This window comes from Hyaena hyaena, unplaced genomic scaffold (assembly GCF_003009895.1).
Source record: "Hyaena hyaena isolate Hyena2069 unplaced genomic scaffold, ASM300989v1 scaffold_644, whole genome shotgun sequence".
NCBI lineage: Eukaryota > Metazoa > Chordata > Mammalia > Carnivora > Hyaenidae > Hyaena > Hyaena hyaena.
In genome coordinates, this window is record NW_024081273.1 from 942,421 (window position 1) to 961,893 (window position 19,473).

Here is a 19,473-nt window from a genome sequence, read left to right on the forward strand (position 1 = left end):
ATGGCCATTTAAGTTTGAACTCATCTTTTCCTCTCCCACATTTTAGGTATATGTTATTATATTTTATATCCTTTTTTTCATGAGTTCCTTGGCTGATTTTTTTACACAAATATTCATTTGACCCCTTTTGTATTTCTATCTATCACTTTGGTCTCTCCTTACACTTTGAGTGGAAAAAATCACTGTATTTTCATATTTAATTATAATTTATGGTGTGCAAATGACATACATTTTATAACTTTTATATAGGTTCCATGTTTCCTTCTTAAACTAATTTGTAGGCTTTTTTTTTGCTTTTGGAAATGGCACTTTTCCCCATTATATTCTCAAGGACATATTTTTCACTTACATAATAAAAAATATTTTTTGTAATTATGTCTAACTATCTTATTAAATTTTCATAATACAACCAGTAGTACAAGTTATCAATTGTATCACCATCAAATAATAAATGTTTTTTAGATATTTACTATTAAGGAAAATGTTGACTAATAGATGAAGCAGATTTTATTTTATTAAGTGGGCATTAATAATGCCTACTTTAGCAGAATTTGTCATTAGTTTCTAAGATGAAAAAATTCTAAATGTTATTAAATACTTTTTTAGGTCTTGAGATGGTTCACTTTCATTGTGATTTACTATGACCAAGGATTATCCTACATATTCCTAATCTTGAGGAATAACTCAATCACTTGAATAGATTTCCATTGTTCTTAAATATTTTTGCTAGCTCTTAGTTTCAAATGTATTTTTCACATAGGTTAATAAGTTATATTTTTCTATAGTATATTTTGTATTATTACAGGATTCCAAGTTTTTGTATAATATATAAATGTTGAAATAACTTCCGAATTAGGTATTTTAAAGATTTATAATCACTAGCCCAGGGATTTTGCTAAAGATAATTATATAAAATTAATTTGTGCAACAATTGTGTGTTAAATTTCAGATCTATAATGGCATTATATCTAGCTCTCTATTTTTCATTTCTCTCAAGCCATAATGGCCTTTCTGTTATTTTTTAAATACATCAAGTCATTCTTTGTTTTACTGCCTGTAGTTGCTCTTACCTCTACCTATAAATTTTTAACTCTAGTTGTGTTTGAGTATTCACTTTCTCTCCTCATCCAGATCTCTGCCATACTATTATCATTTAAAAATTGTTTTTTATTTTTATTTTTTGACATATGTATGCTTTCTTTTTTTTCTTAGTTTATTGTCAAGTTGGTTTCCATATAACACCCAGTGCTCATCCCAGCAAGTGCCCTCCCCCATGCCCATCACCCCCCCTTCCCTTCTCCCCCATCCCCATCAGCCCTCATTTGTTCTCAGCATTCAAGAGTCTATCATGGTTTGCCTCCCTCCCTCACCCCAACTATTTTCCCCCTTCTATTATCATTTTAGAAAGGTTTTCCTTACCATTATTCTATCTAGAGTAACATTGTTCAAATGGTCTTTTCTTTCCTTTTTTGGTTACATTTTTCATCAATTTTGAAATCAGTTTTATAGTACATATCTTCGAAAGAAATACATGCTATTAATATTTAAATTATTAGCATTGTGAGTAATCTACTATTAAAAGTTTTACATTCTTCCCCAAACATATGTGTATAGTGTTACAGCCATTTTATTGTTACTAATCTTATATTTCACTTCTCTTTTATTTAATAATCAAACTTTAAAGAAGATTGTTGGTGTTTTTAAAATTTACATAAATATTAAATGTTGTTATTTTTTATATATTTCTTTTATTTGTTCTCTTTTCTTATTTTTAATTTTTCTTATGTTTAGTATTTATGTTTATTTTCATATGTTTAAATTGACCTTTTAGTTCATTTGAGTTGTCTTTCTTTTATTAGCACTTGATATATATAGTTTTCTATAGCAAATTTATAGAATGCCATTTCTTATTTTGTGTAATGATGCTATCTTTTTACTTTCAGAATAGTCTATAACATGCCCCTGAATTTCTTATTTAACAAGAGAGTCATTTAAGGGAGTATATTATTTGTGCATTTCCATATAGGTTTTGCTTGTGGTTATGTCAGAAAATGTGGTTGATATTTTGTCTATATATAATTTCCTTGTTTTCTTTGATTTATAAATATATAGTTTTCAAAAAAGGTAAAAAACAAACATAAACTGAAGACTTTCCAAAATTTTAATTAACTCATTAATTGATAATTGAGCCAGGTATATAATAAACTAATATCAAGGGTATTTTAAAAGCTAGATACATTTAGACAATTTAATAAACTAATGTTGGGAACACCAAACTGGCTTATGTATAAAACTGATTATTGACTAAGAGACCAAAACACCACAATCACTGTCGTTATCTGCATCCTTATCAGACAAAATCTACAAATTAAACTTTGCTCAGGGAAAAATAATCAAAACCAAACCGTAATTTATTCTGTTTATTTTCAAGCCTTGCATAATTAACCATCTTGTGGGGGAAGCTAAGAAACAGTCATAGACTCACTAAAATACTTGGATTTAATCATAGGGTTACCAAATGATTCTCCTCCTCACATTTATCATCGCATAAAGAGGGCTCCAACGTAATGGTAAATTACAGCCGGAAGCACTGCAAAACAGACTCTAGCTAAAGAGGAGCTTTTAGGCAAGCCCAAAGATAAGAGGGGACACTAGAGGAAGGACACTTGAAGAATTTCTAGTCTCTTACCACCTAATCTACATAAAATACATAATACGACCAACTCCTAGTCAGATTGACCAAATACCTCACATTAAATGTATATTTAACTCAGTTTCAATACTCAATAAGTAACATCTGAATCATAACAACAACAGCAACAACAAAGTATAAGGCATGCTGAAAAGGTCAGAAGAAACACAGTCAGAGAAAAAGTAAGCATCAGCAAAAGACTCAGCTATGATGCAGATGTCGCAATTATTAGACAAGGAATTTAAGCTAACTATTTAATATTTTAATGGCTGCGATGTAATGTAGACAACATGTAACAGATGGTCAATGTAAGTAAGATATGGAGACTCTAAGGAAGAGTCAAAGGAAATACTAAGAATTAAAAGCACAGTCACAGAAATGAAAAATGCCTGTGATGAGCGCATCTGTAGACTGAACACAGTCAAGGGGAGATTAAGTGAGCTTGACTATTTTGATAAAATACAGAGAAAAATATTCATTAAATTGGGCTGTGTTACTTAAAAGTTTTTTAATTATCATGGCTGTAACTTATGCACAATAGCTCATATAAACACAAAAATATTTTGTCTTTATGGCTGGTTTCTTTTTAATTCTGAGATTTAATTCTGATTTCAACTTCATAATAATGATACTTTTTCTTTAGTGCAAGAATAAATACTTTTTCTCCATTTCTTAACCAAATATGTGCTGTGTTAGTATTCTTACTTATTTCTACTTGTTTATTTAATTCATGGAATTTGTGATTGTGAAAGAGATCTGTTGAAATATCTTCAGTATTAAATACAACTTTAAGGCTGACTTAACTACCCAGTTTGTCAGCTATAGTCATGTCCTGCAATGCTACTTTTGGAGATAAGTACCATCAGATATCCAACACTTAGAAAGACAATGATGTTGTGCAGAACATGGGACATGGTAATTCCTGGGCCTTAGCAGCAATGCAGGACTAAGCTCCTATAATGACTCTATTTATTTTAGTACATGTTTTAGTTCCCAAACTGATTGCCAATAGTTAAGGAACAATAACATTAAAAAAAAATTATTTATCTATTTTGAAAGGGAGAGAGATAGCAAAAATAGAGGAGAGGCAGAGAGAGAGAATCCCAAGTAGGCTCTGTACTGAACCCACGAAACCATGAGATCATGACCTAAGTCAAACACAAGGGTGGGTGCTTAACCGACTGAGCCATCCAGGTGCCCCAGGAAAAATAACTTTCTAAATTACTATCTAAATTTTTAATAAAAATTAAAAATGAGATATGAGGAGGGAGAAGCATTATGGAAATTTCTACATTTATTTAGATATTTATTTATTTATAAAGTTTATTTTGAAAGAGAGTGATGGAGAACATATGTATAAGCATGCACACATGTGAGTGGGGGAGGGATAGGGAGAGGGAGAGAGAGAGAGAGAGAGAGAGAGAGGGAGAGAGAGAAAGAGAATCCCACGCAGGCTCTATGCTGTCAGCATGGAGCCTGATGGGGCTTGTTCATACCAACCTGGAGATCATGACCTGAGCCAAAACCAAGAGTCTGACCGTTAACCAACTGAGCCACCCAGGTGCTCCTATTTAGATATTTAGAACATGAAATATGTCAAGGGTAATGTGTGCAAATTCAAAGACAAAATCACAGAAGCAATCATTCCAATGAAATTTAAATCACAGTTTTAATTCTTTTCAAAGATTTAATATAGATGTTTTCCTCTAATCACTTCCTCCTATCATCAGATGATCTGAAATTTCTTCCAGTAGTGACATTTTGGGAAGATAAAACAAAATGAATGTTGCCCTTATTCTGGTTCAGCAAGTGTGTAACTCTGGGTCAGTCCTTACACCAGTGGACATTAGGTTATCATTCTGGCATGTTTTATAGTGAGTGAGCAATACTATGGTCAGAATGTGTATTTTCATTCACAGTTTTTATATAATGCATTATAGCAAATCTCCACTAATCAAAGTAATCCACATCATTTCCTTCCTACCATATCCATGAGAAATATTATCACTTCATTTGTGACTTATTTTCAGTGATTTTTTTATTTCTTTAGATATTCTGTCCTACAGGAGGTCATTCAGTTTTTTTATTTTCTGATGCTTTTGAAAGCTAAATATTTTAAGTACCTTCAGTATTGTGCTGGTATTATGATTAAGTTCTGTAAAAAGCTCCTTTGTTCATGCTATAGTCAGGAGCAAGGCTGTATGTAAAATATATGAGTAAAATAAAAGACTGTGCAGCAATTTAAAATTCAACCTGAAATAAAAGATCACTACCTATAAGAATTTCAGTGTGACAGGGATATAGGAATGCTGAAGCATAGGAGCACATGTACCCCAATGTTTATAACAGCACTCTCAACAAGAGCCAAAACATGGAAAGAGCCTAAGTGTCCATCAACGGACGAATGGATCAAGAAGATGTGGTTTATCTATACCATGGAATACTACATGGCAATGAGAAACAATGAAATCTGGCCATGTGTAGCAACATGGATGGACCTTGAGGGTGTTATGCTGAGCGAAATAAGTCAGGCAGAGAAGGACAAATATCATATGTTTGCATGTATAGGAGGATTAGGAGGAACTTAATGGAGGACCGTGGGGGAGAAAAAGGGGGAAATGGTGGGGGAGAGGCAGAGAGGCAAACCATGAGAGACTCTTGAATGATAAGAACAAACTGAGGACTGATGGGGGTGGGGGGGAAGGGGAGATGGGCATGGAGGAGGGCACTTGTGGGGATGAGCACTGGGTGTTATATGGAAACCAACTTGACAATAAACTCTTTGTAAAAAAAAAAAGAATTTCAATGTGATATTTCATTTTTATATACGTTATATATTATACATTATAATATATGTTTATATAAGTATGTTATATATAAATAATATTTATTATATATGAATATATGTTATTGTATATAATTTATAAATATAAACTATATGTTATTATATAATTTATACACATATATTATATATTTTTATATTTACATGATTTGATATATGTATATATTGCAAAATGATTGCCACAATAAAATTAGTTAACATATCCATCACCTCACACAGGTACTTGTGTGTGTGTGTATGTGTGTGTATGTGTGTGTGTTGAGAACATTTATTTATTCCCTTAGCAAATTCCAAGTATATAATGTTACCTATATTCACCATGATGTCTGTTAGATCCCCATAAATTATTAATTTTGTAACTAAAATTTTGTTCATTTAAACATTTTTTTTTGGAGCTTCTAGTATGTATGAATTGAGAATATGATGCTGTCCTTTTCCTAGGGAACTCACGGGATGGTAGAAGACACAGTTTTGACACAAGTAATCTATAATAATGGTAATTGCATAGTGTGTTATGTTGAAAGTTCTGTTCAAGCTCAAGGAAGAGTTAAGTGGACTAAAAGAAGAGATTGTGTTTCTATAAATTATATAAAACTCTGTTATAAGCACTTTAATCATTTATTGTTGCATAATTTTCTCTTTAAATGTTCTAAAAATATACAGAGAGGCATCTCTTTTATAGAGATAGTGATGGTTAAATATAGTCTGTTTACTTATTTTAACTGATAAATTCCCATCTCATAAAACAGTGTCAAATGATTTTTTTTTAATATTTTTAAATTTATTTCTAGGAGAGAGAGAGACAGCGTGAGCAGGGGAGGGTCAGAGAGAGAGGGAGACACAGACTCAGAAACAGGCCCCGGGCTCCAAGCTGGCAGTCAGCACAGAGCCTGACGCGGGGCTCGAACCCACGAACCGCAAGATCATGACCTAAGCGAAAGTCGGATGCTTAACCGACTAAGCCACCCAGGCGCCCCAACAGTGTCAAATGATTTATAGACAATATTGAAAGTCGAATGTCCTAAGGACATGCTTTTAGTTTAGATGTATTTTTCTCATCCTGAAAGCTGAGAACCTAGAATTTATGATTTCAGTTATCTTGTTACTTTGTGTCTAGCACAATTCAAAAAGTTATGAGTGAAAACTAACAATGTTCATGACAGAGTCTTAATGTTTTAATACATAATAATGTTCAAGTTGGCATAGATGAAAGTTGCAACAATATGTTTCTTCTAATGCTTATGTTTACTTATACTTTTCATGGCTCCTGTATCCTCAAACACATGTATTTCATTCCATCCATTTCACTTTTGCTCACAGGAAACATTTTAAAACTTTGGTTTTCTCAGACTTCCATGATGACTGCTCCTCTTCCCAGTCTTTTTATATGCTCACCAACCAGAACTGCATAAAGAATAAAAACTACATCTATTTATCTGCTGCCAAGAAATGGAGGATCATATTGAGCAGCAGGATGGATGCAAGTTTCTCAGCAAATGATTTGTGATTGGATCTGCCTCCCTTTTTACTGAGTGTACCATTGGTTTGAGTGCTCTGTTCAATTTGAGATTATAAAAGCCAGAAAATGATCACAAGGTGCATTTCAATAAATTGAATTTATGGTAAGTGTGAAGGATAATTTGCTGACAGCTTTAAATTGTAAGCATTTCTTTCAATTGTAAATATATCCAAATTGCTTTGTTTTTCTCATAAGAGATTCAGCACCTTGAAACAAAGATTTGCTATAAAACAAGCTTTCTAACAAACATCTGCTCCCTGTCTCTAAAGCCCTGAGACAGGTGAAATAGAACTCTGGCTGTATACACTATGTTTTAAAGCTTTGGCAGTGGAGAGGAACTCATTCTTTATATTTGTATGAGTAAAGGGATTAACATTCTTTAAAAGGTTAAAACACCAGACCTGTTTCAAATATATATGTCTAGTTTGGAGATGTGGTCTACACCAATATAAATCTAAAACCGTAAGTCTGAGTAAAATAATTTAAGGTTTTTATTTTCACATTGCTTGAAGATTTGCATGTTTAATGTTTTGGGAGATTCATCAGGTAGTTATAAAAAAATGAGTACATATTATAAAAAATTATAAAGATTACCCTTCCTCTGGAGGGCTTCATGATCTATAAATATTCACCTGTCAATATGTGTAGAAATGTAGAATGTTATCAGAAGATGCTATGCAAAAATACTACATAAACTAAGAAACATGAAAACACACACAAGGTCACTAGTGACCAGATAAATGCATTGAGATATCATCATATATTCATTAGATTAACCCAAACTAAAAATTATGAAATAGAAGCTTTGAGAAAGGATGTGGAACACGTTGGAACACTTATGTTCTGCTGATGATGGTATCAGTTGTTAACAACCACTTTAGAAAACCATTTGACTTGTTCTAGTAAAGCTGAAGATAGATGAAGGCACATGACTCCCTACTCCTAGTTATATACCTGAGAGCAACTCTGTCAGATAGTAAAATTCAAGTCTGATATGTAAATTTAACTTTTCTAGTAGCCATATTAAAATAATAATGAAAATATAAAATTTAATAATGTATTTTATTTAGCTCACTATATCTAAAATCATTGTTAAAATAATGATTAATAGAAACTATTTTTGAGATACTTATTATTTTTTGGTACTGCCTTCAAAATAAAGTGTCTATTTTATACTTAGAGCACATCCTGATTGTAACAACCACATTTTAAGTACTTACTAGCTACATGTGGCCAGTGTCTGCTGTATTGGACATGCAACCTTAGTAAACTCTTTCATATGTGCACCATAAAGCATGCGCAAGAATGTTCATAGTGACATTATGATTAATAGTTCATATTGGTCAATGCTGAGTCAGTAAAACGGAACCCATGGCCATAATCCAATAGAGGAAATGCAAAATACGAAGCTACTTACATTCATGTTGTAAGAGTTGAAAATCCTCCAAATCAAATAAGCAAGCAAGCAAACAACCTGTAAGCCAACTCAAAGATAAATAACAGCAGTAAACTGGGATCTCATCAAAATAAAAAGCTTCTGCACAGCGAAGTAAACAATCAGCAAAACTAAAAGGCAACTGACGGAAGGGGAAAAGATATTTGGAAACGACGTATCAGATAAAGGTTTAGGATCCAAAATCTATAAAGAACTTATCAAACTCAACACCCAAAAACAAATAATCCAGTGAAGAAATGGGCAAAAGACATGAACAGACACTTCTCCAAAGAAGTTATCCAGAAGGCCAACAGGCACATGAAATGATGCTCAATATCACTCATCATTAGGGAAATACAAATCAAAACCACAATAAGATATCATCTCACACCCATCTGAATGGCTAAAATCCACAAGTCAGGCAACAACAGATGTTGGCGAGGATGCAGAGAAAGAGGATCTGGAAAACAGTATGAGGTTCATCAAAAAATTAAAAATAGAACTACCCTACTACCCAGCAATTGCATTACTAGGTATTTATCCAAGGGATACAGGTATGATATTTTGAAGGGGCACATGTACCCCAATGTTTATAGAAGAACTATTAACAATAGCCAAGGTATGTAAAGAGCCCAAATGTCCACCGATGAATGAATGGATAAAGAAGATGTGGTATATACAATGGAGTATTACTTGGCAATAAAAAAGGACATCTTGCCATTTGCCACTATGTGGATGGAACTAGAGGGTATTATGCTAAGCGAAATTAGTCAGAGAAAGACAAATATATGACTTCACTCATATGAGGAGCTTGAGATACAAAACAGATGAACATAAGGCAAAGGAAGCAAAAATAATATAAAAACAGGGAGGGGGACAAAACATAAGAGACTCTTAAATATGGAGAACAAACAAAGGGTTACTGAGTGGTGTTATGGGAAGAGAGATGGGCTAAATGGGTAACGGGCATTAAGGAATCTACTTCTGAAATCATTGTTGCACTATATGCTAACTAGCTGATATAAATTTAAAAATAAATAAATAAATAAATAAAAACAAATAAAAAACTAATAAAATGGTTCAACAAGGTCACAGGGTAAAAAAAAAAAAAAACAAACCACAGCAGTAAGTAGCTACATCTCCCAGCCTGATAGAATAAAAGGAGACCATAGCTTCCTTTAGATCCAAACTCCTTAGTCACTTACAGAGCTTTTAACGATCTTGCCCCTGTTTGTTTTTCCATTTTCAATTAAAAAAAAATCCCTACTCTCTACATATGTACCAACTGTATCAACAAGACGCAGTTTCCAGAAGATGCTCTTTTACTCTTTTATTTCATACCTTTGTGCCATTTGTATATAGTCTAAGTTGCCTGATAAATCCTTGATAACACTCCTTCCGATCAACTTTCTCTAACCATAGACAGATGTAAACTTCTTCCTTAAGAAGATTGTGTGTATCTTCTTAATTCCCATTGTCACACTGAGCTAATCATACATCTATACAAGGCAAGCACACTTAAGCATGCTCTCAATTAAACACTTCTCATATCTTTTTATAAGATTAGCCTTGCTTTCTCCACTGCATCTTAATGTATTTATTTAAGAATAAGTATTTCAATTACCAGCTACTGGTACATGATAGTTATGAAAATAATAGTTAGGAATAAACTAAACAATTGAGATAGTCAAATAAAAATGTAATACAAACACATTATTGAGTGAAAATAACTTGGTTTATAATATGCCTTCCAAAACTGTATTGATTGCAATAATTTGGACTATCTCTAGTGTAAGGCAGGTCACAGAGAAAAAGTTTAATGAAAATTAAAAGTTTAATCAATATAATCTGCACACTATAACTTAATTTAGAAAATATTAATTCTCATTTGATATATTTATAACTGCATAGCTCACAGTTCATATACTACAAGTAATGTTATACAAGAGAAAACATAAAGAAATTTTTACATAGCAGAGAAATAATAAAGCAAATATTGTGGTTTCCTTGTAGCTATGACAACTATCCAAAAAAGGTAAAAGAAATTATTTTTTTAAAATAGTAAAAGGCTGAATTTGTTTTGAACCTTTTTAAATAATTTATTTCATTTTTTTTGTAGTTTGAAGTTTTTATTTAAATTCCAGTTAGTTAACATACAGTGTAATGTTAGTTTCAGGTGAATTTTGATTCATTGCTTACATATAACACCTAGTGCTCATCACAGCAGGTGCCCCCTTTAATACTCATGATCTATTTAGCCCATCCCCCACCCACCTCCCTCATCCCTCCAGTAACCCTCAGTTTGTTCTCTATAGTTAAGAGTACGTTTTATGGTTTGTGTCTCTCTTTTTTGTCCCCCATGTTCATTTGTTTTGTTTCTTAAATTTCACATTTGAGTGAAATCATATGGTATTTGTCTTTCTCTGAAACTTTTTTTTTTTTTACTTTATGTTTCTTAACATTTCTGTTGGTGCAACCTCCTCAGCAGCATTCCAGGTGAAATCTGAAACTGTCCTGGCACATGAGTGCAGGGAGAGACCAAAGAAAAAGGCAGGCCTGTCCAGGTTGGTAAGTGGAAATTTTAATAAGGAAAGGGACTTATGCATGATGTTTGTCTTAGGTGAAGATGAGATAAATGGATCTCTGCACCTGCCTGCCAAATCTTGAAAGTGTATAAACAGGCTTTAACTGGCTTCCGTCACTGATAATGTGGTGCAGGCCTTCTCAACACCACATTACTACCACAAGTCTCTGTCCCTGGACCAGTCTCGGAATGAACCTCCCACCGTCCGGATCCAGCTCATGGTCAGTCAGCAGTCAATTACCAATAAATAAGTAAGTAAATAAATAAATAAATAACCTCTACTGGAACTATTTATTATTCTTATTGAATTCAGTGTGAGGGAGGAAATTTTTCAAATAACTCAGCCAATTAGTATGACTAATATAAAACTTTGGATTCAAAACTGAAAACTCGTTGAGTTTCTCTTCTGGAATTAAATCTAAAAGAGATTCCAAATATCTATGAAATGGCTGAAAGACTGAAAGAACATGTAGAGAAGTAAATTATATCTATTTTGGTACAATAATGCGTTTGGGGATCCTTGCAGACCTTTTCTTTGCTTCTGTATTTAGAAAAATAGAAATAAATATTGGAGTGCCTAGGTGGCTTAGTAGGTTAAGTGTCCAACTTTGGCTCAGGTCATGACCTCACAGTTTGTGAGTTTGAACCCAGCGTTAGGCTCTGGGCTGCCAGCTCAGAGCCTGGAGCCTGCTTCAGATTCTGTGTCTCCCTCTCTCTCTGCCCCTCCCCCCTCTCTGTCTCTGTCTCTGTCTCTCTCACTCAAAAATAAATATTAAAAATTGTTTAAAAAAGAGAAATGTACACTAATTCTTATCAGAAGTGCATTACAAAATATTGACATAGTTAATGAGTATATATGCTTTGGCTGGGTTTATCAAGATTTGTCATTTTCTTGGGATTAAAACCAGTAATATTTTTCTAGCAGATATGTATTCTGAAGCATTGGCCAAGTGCAGACATTTGGAAGCAATGCTTTGGTGTTGTTTGTGTGGACGTACATGCATGTGTGAGTGTGTGTGTACATGTGTGTATGGGTGTGCCTATGTTACAGGGGTCCAGGTAAGTGAGCATAATTTTGAGCATTTCTTAAAATTCTGATTCGGAGACTACAGATGGTAGTATGCATTTACATAGCAAAAACAGAGTTTCAACCATTTTCTCATCACTTTCATGAGTATAGGTAGTTGGACTTGGTATTTCTCCCCTAAGTCTTTTTATGTCCTGCATTCTCCATCTTTTCCTTCTTGCCTATCTTAGTGCTAGTTGTTGAGTGGTTGTCTTCTTCCCTGAAGTTACTCAGAGAAAATTATAGCTTTCCCTCCTTTTGGCTTGAGGCTTACTCCCCAGTCTCCAGAGAAAGAAACACTGTGAGAGGCTTCTCTTAATACCACAGGGCAGGGCTGGGGATATATCAGATGGGATACCATGAAAACGTGTGTTTTCCATGGTTTTATTGTATGAAATGTAATTTTTCTGCACTTCAAATTGTATTAGTTTAATTTGTGTGGCTGGAATTCCTATATCCTATATTAATTTTGATTCTTTGATTTTCTAAATGTCTCTTCTTGAGAGAAAGAGAAAGAGAACATGAGTCAGGGAGGGGAAGTCAGAGAGGGAGACACAGAATCCGAAGCAGAATCTAGGCCCTACAGTGTCAGCACAGAGCCCCACGTGGGCCATCACGGAGTGTGAGATCATGACCTGAGCCAAAATTGGATGCTTAACTGACTGAGCCATCCAGAAGCCCCATTTTGATTCTTTTAAGAATTATTGTGTTTTTATTTGAATTATTAAAATGATTTTATTATGGATTAATTGTGTTTGGTTTTCTACGTGAATTTATTTGAGAAACATGAACTGTATAGATGTTCTACAAAATATCTACAAAATATCTTCTTCCTAAATTTTACATTGATGTATGTAAAAATGCATGTATATTGATGGCCAGTCCATCTCTAACCAAAATTATCCTAGTAACTCTAATTTAGCCTATTTCAAAACTCTTGAATCATAGGAAAGAGAGAATATATGTAGTCTGTGATGATATTCTGTGTGGGATGATTTTTTTGAAGAGCAAAATGTAGTGAGTTGAATTTAAAACATGTATTTGGAAGAAAATGAAAATAAAGAATACAAAGCCTCAAATTAATTTTTAATTAAAATTAATTTTTAAAAATGGAGTCATATTTTAAATGATTTATAAATCAACTCAGAACTAGATTTTCTAACATATACTGTGTGTGCTGCCTGTTTAACAAAAATATTTTTGTTAATTTTGATGTATATAATTTTGATGAGACTGCCTTGCCAAAATATGTATTTCTGAAAGCTTATTAACTTGAAATTGCCACTGTTCCTAGGAGAAAATCTGCATGAATGAACTTGGTTAAGATAAGTAAACTATCACTATATAAAATGAAACAGGCATCTGCTAATGTCCTACAACGAAGAACAATAGGTATGGAATGCAATCAACGATGTTATATATAGATTTAAAAAGAGAGAAACAGAGACAGAACAAATCCTGTCAGATATATTGAAGAAGTGATTAAAATACAAGTTTGAAGAATATTTTATTATTGTAAACCTTTTAAATACATTTAACTAAAATATAATTATTATACTTTTGACTTAGCTAATACTAAAAATATCCCTTTTCCTTTTGATTTCTGCTATATTTGCTTTCCATTATAGCTGAGAAGCACTGAAGACTTGGAAGATTTCATTGTTGTTCTTTACTATAACAGACTTCTCATTTAGTTATATTGGTGAAGATGGGCCAGTGGCAAAAAGTGCCTGAGAAAATATTTTTTTTTCTTAAAAAAGAAAGCATGTTCAAAAAGAGAAAAGTCTTCTCTCAGATTTCACAATAATTCTCTTCATTGCAGCTGTAAGAATTTTTTCTTCCTTCATCTCCAGCTCAGAAAACTAGCCATACCATTTTTGTAGTAGAGGTTTGGATTTTTTGTTGTTTGTTGTTTCAAAATGCCAAGTTATTCTTTAACTCCCATAAAAAAAAAATCTATATCATGTTGAGTTGACTACCAAAGGAATTCCAGCAAAGTCCACAGTCATGCACTACTTTTTATTTTTATGAACAAAACTGTTTCCTTTAGTTTCCAGATCACCAAGAAATCAGCTCAGTGGAAATGTTACTCAAACCAATTGAAGCTAATGTAATTCATGTGTATGTCTATATACAACATTTATACCAGGTTAAAATTTGTGAAAAATGTATGAAATTTAAAAGTATAATCTCTCTTGAAATCTTCACATTTTGCTCTGACTCTTGCATTGTAAGTGAAATAATAATAGCACTGATAGATAATCAGCACTTACTATATGTTGAATGGTGTGTATTAACTCATTTTATTCTCAAAAGAAAAGATAAAGTAAAATTATATTTCAAATATAGTCCTATGAATACATTATTAGCATTACTTTTATGTTCAACATTTCTACAAAGTACATATATTACTCTGACTTTTGCATTCAGAGAAAAGAGGAAAAGACTGCACTACTTCCTGAATGTCTCCTAATAAGAATTTAGTTATATTCTAGTTACATTTTAGTATATTTAGATAATAAGAATCCAATTATAATATCCAAAATTCTACACGAGTTTAGAAAAATTAAAAACAGAGGAATCCAGTGCTCTAGGAAAATAGTTTAAAGATTAGACTCAGAATCTTAGCAAATATAATATAAAAAAGAAAGACTGACATTTCTGTAGGTTAAAGAACAAATAATCTTAGTTTAAGATTATTTTTATTAATATTCATTCTTATCTTGAAAAGGAAATTGTTTTGATATGAATTTCAAATACCATTTTTTGCTATCTAAAAACATTTCAAAATTACTATTACTTTATTACTTATTTAAAGCAGAAAATTAAGTAAACAATTAACTGCAAAATCCACCTAAATACTCTATTCAATTGTGCTTCTTGAAAGCAATATGATTTATCAGGTAACCCAGGACAAACAGATTTATTGACAAGATGGGAAGAAGGGTAAAAACAATAGCTGAGTGAATATAAAAATATCAGATAAACTCTAGGATTATATATTGCATCATATAAACCTTCTGGACTGTGTCTCCAAGCAAAATATATCTTTGCTGTCAGCTTTGTTGGTGCTAAGCGGCAGAATTTGGAAAGTTTTCCAAAATTTAAAATTGAAGGAATAATTAAATAATTGAAAGGAAACATGCTGCCTAAAAGAAATAGGCTAATTTTAAAAGCACACTTCACCATTATTGTATTTAAATGAGGTTCTTGATCACTTGATCTGACCCTGTGTGGTGCATAGCAATTGCAGTCGCACAATATATTTGAATGAGGATTATTATAATTTACTAAGAAGTGCTGCAGGGGATTAGGAAAGTTGGAAGGCCAGCACTGCACTTCCATAACAGACAGCACTGCCAGATAATTAACCTTGCTGTTTGTTTAGCATCCAATGAATGCTTCATTACTGATTCAGTCAATTATCTCCTGGTAATGACCGCTACAGAAGGTAGAATTGCTTAATTAAAATTATTTAGACCAAGGAGGAACTTTGATTGGGCCATGCATATTAGAAAGGCTTGATTAATCTTGATGAGATACACAACTCATTGAAAGCTTTACTTTATTGTATCAAAATGCCAAACTCATTCTTTTTCCAATCAAAAATAAAATATTTTTCCCTTTGCCAATCTACATTTAAAAAATAAGACAGCGGCAAGGGGGTGGATGAAAAATGGCCTTTTCAGTGCTAGGTTTTACTAGGGTGAGACTTGAAAAATGAAAGTAGAATCCTATTTATTTCATAAGATGCAATTGATATAAAAAGAACTCCTTATTGCTTGAAGAAATGGTCTATACAACGCAGACAAAGTGGCATTGTGTGCACACCAGTTGAAAGACGCACATGCATTTCATCTTCACCTTTCTTCATATGTAACACAAGTGAATTCCCTGGTTCTTCCTTTATGTTAGCATGGCTGCCTGATTTGAGAAGAGGCCAGCTGATGTGCCTTGTGCATGAGGTAGAATACACAGTGCGTAGGACAAATCTCTTTCACTTCAGCAGAATTTCTAGAGGGTCTATACTGCCTAGATGTTTTCCCTTGAGTAAAGAGCCCCTCTTTTTTTTTTTTTTTAAGTGTAGATAGGGTTCATTGTTCTGCCTCATTTCTTTTTTTTTTTTTTTTTAATATTTTTATTTATTTCTAGGAGAGAGAGAGAGACAGCGTGAGCAGGGGAGGGTCAGAGAGAGAGGGAGACACAGAATCTGAAACATGTTCTGCCTCATTTCTAACTGTAGTGAGATCAAAGAAGAGTATTTCATCTTCTTCGCTTCTCAGTATAAAAATTCCTAAGTGAACTTTATAAGGTGCAGTCATGTAAAACTGCATTTTTTTATTGTTTTTGGGGAAAGAAAGATTTTGCTTGCTTGTTTTACATATGGGGCCTCATTTCAAAGCTCTTTAAAACTTCAGGAAGATGGTGATAATTGTTGCAGAAGCTTTCCATTAAACATGTTTATTGTTTAATGAAGTAAAAGTTATTCTTGATTGTATATATCAAGTCACAGACATATAAATTCTTCTAGGGTAACTTGAACCTAAATAAGATTTAGGAAATAACTATTCAAAGTTAATGAAAAAGAATCCCGAAAGTTTTTAGATGTGATATAGATTCCTCCAAAACACTTCCTTCCTGTGAAGCCCAATTGTTCAACTGGCACATTTGTAATGTCTAAATACTGACAACATAAGATAAGTATATTACGTAAAAGTCAAATAAAAACAGATAGTGAAATAACCCTCCAACATAGAATCTGCATTGTGATTATCACTGATGCTGGGTCTATTATTCTTATTTGGAAATACATGCACATGAGATTGAAGAAGAATGTTGTGGAGGAAAATGCCATAGAAATGTGTTTCTTGGAAAGACAACCATAAGCAGACTTTACTCCACACTAGGGAAGTAATGGCACACTTACATGTTATAATACCAAAAAAAGCAACCAACCAACCAACAGACACAGATAAGAATAAAGTTCTAAAAGAGTGCATTCTTCAACATCTTGCAGGATCATACATTAGCCTTTATTTAAAAAAAAAGCGCTAAATGTCATGACCTTGTTTTCTGAATTAATGAAGCAGAATTAAGAGGATGATTAAAATATTACTATGGATACTTTATAATGCACCTATGGCAATAAAAAATTTTCTCAAAATGACTTAAGAATCCACTAAATAATTTCATGAAAACAATGGCGTTCAGAAGATATTTGCTAAATGATAATATACATCAAAATTTGAAGGATAAACTCTAGTAATATTTTTAAGAAAGATACCTGTACTACATAACTATAATAGAAAAGATAAATGCAATAAAATAAAGACTGAACATTCAAGCATAGATATTAGAAATCTGAGAAAATTGAAAGAAACCGTATAAGTGATAAAATAAATATGAGTGGAAATTCCTGTAATAGAAAAAATGCTATAAAAGAAAATTACAAAAGTTCTTCAAAAAACTAATAAGACAAGCATCTAGTATATTTGATTAATAGAATCAGAAAGCACAAATAAGAAATCCAAGAGTAAAAGGTCAAACTGTAGCTGACCACAGGTTTTACATAAGAAAAGAATACTTAAAAAGCATATACAAGCTAATATATAAAATTTTAAATTAAAAATTATATAAAAGGGGTAATTTCATAGAAAATTATACTTACAATTACTCTAAAGTACATATTCAATTATTTGTGGGAAGAATTATTTAGGGTGAGTGGAAAAAAAGAAAAGTACTGTGTTTTTACTGAGGATTTAATAGAAAATGAATAACATGAGATTTCTCTTAATCTTCACTTTTCATTTGCAAAAGTGAAAATGACAAATTGAACTTAATATGAGAATGTCTATACACATAAAGTATTAAAAGTAAAATTTAGCTAGGGGTGCCTAGGTGGCTAAGTTATTTAAGTGTCCGACTTTGGCTCGGGTCAGCTCATGATTACTCAGTTCATGAGTTCAAGCCCCATGTCGGGCTCTGTGCTGACAGCTCAGAGCCTGGAGCCTGCTTTGGATTCTTTGTCTCCCTCTCTCTCTCTATGCCCCCTGCTCATGCTCTGTCTTTCCCTCTCTCTCAAAATTAAGTAATCATTAAAAAAACTTTAAGTAAAATTTAGCTGTTGCTGAAAATATATTTTGTTTGTATATACTGGTAGGATAAGGTAGATAAAAGGACACTTTTAAAATGCTAAGAAGTAGAAATTATGAGCTGACAATAAATTAAAAATGGGTAAATATTGTGTAGAACTCTTAATAATATAACTATGACTTTATTTAAAGACACACACACATTTCTAAATAAGTGGAAAAGTATACCCTACATATGAAAAGTAAATATTATGAAGATATTTGTTCATCTCAAATTAATCTTGAATTTAATTTAATCCAATAAAAAATCAACAGGTTTTCTTAAAGAGAATGATAATCTTTTCATACAATTTATAGAACAGAAAGGAAAAAAGGTGGTTAAGTAGTCTTATTCTACCAAAAACATGTCATATAAGGCTATATTATGTGTGGAATTTGCATGGTAATGGGAAAATTCTTTAATAGTATAGAATAGAGCTTCTAGAAATAAGCTCAACCTCATAGGAAATTTTGTTTATGACCTAGGTGGCGTCCCGAATCACTGAAGATAGATTATTCATTAAATGACTTTGGATTCTTGTATTCATGTGTTAAATCTAACTTTGAATCTCTTTTTTATACAGTACATAATATGGGTTTCACATGAAGAAAGACCCACATATATATAGCAATATTTAAAACCATTTTTTTAATGTTTATTTATTTTTGAGAGAGAGAGAAAGAGACAAAGCATGAGCGAGTGAGGGACAGAGAGAGAGGAGACACAGTCTGAAGCAGGATCCAGGCTCAGATGTGGGGTCTTGAACTCATGGACCATGAGATCATGACCTGAGCCCAAGTCGGACTGGGCCATTCAGTTGTCCCTAAAATGTTTGGGATAAAATAAAAATATTTTGTAGTATATACAGGGAAATTTCTTAAAGTAGACACAAAACACAAAATCAGATTGAAAGATACTATTACAATAAAATAAAAATATTTCTGTACCACAAAAATATATTATAAAATGTGATTAAAGAGGGCCTAGATGGGAGAAGGTGTTCAGAACTTACATCTGACAAAATTATTAGCATCTTTGGGGCGCCTGGGTGGCTTAGTCGGTTAAGCGTCCGACTTTCGCTTAGGTCATGATCTCGCGGTTCGTGGGTTCGAGCCCCGCGTCAGGCTCTGTGCTGACTGCCAGCTCAGAGCCTGGAGCCTGTTTCAGTCTGTGACTCCCTCTCTCTCTGACCCTCCCCTGCTC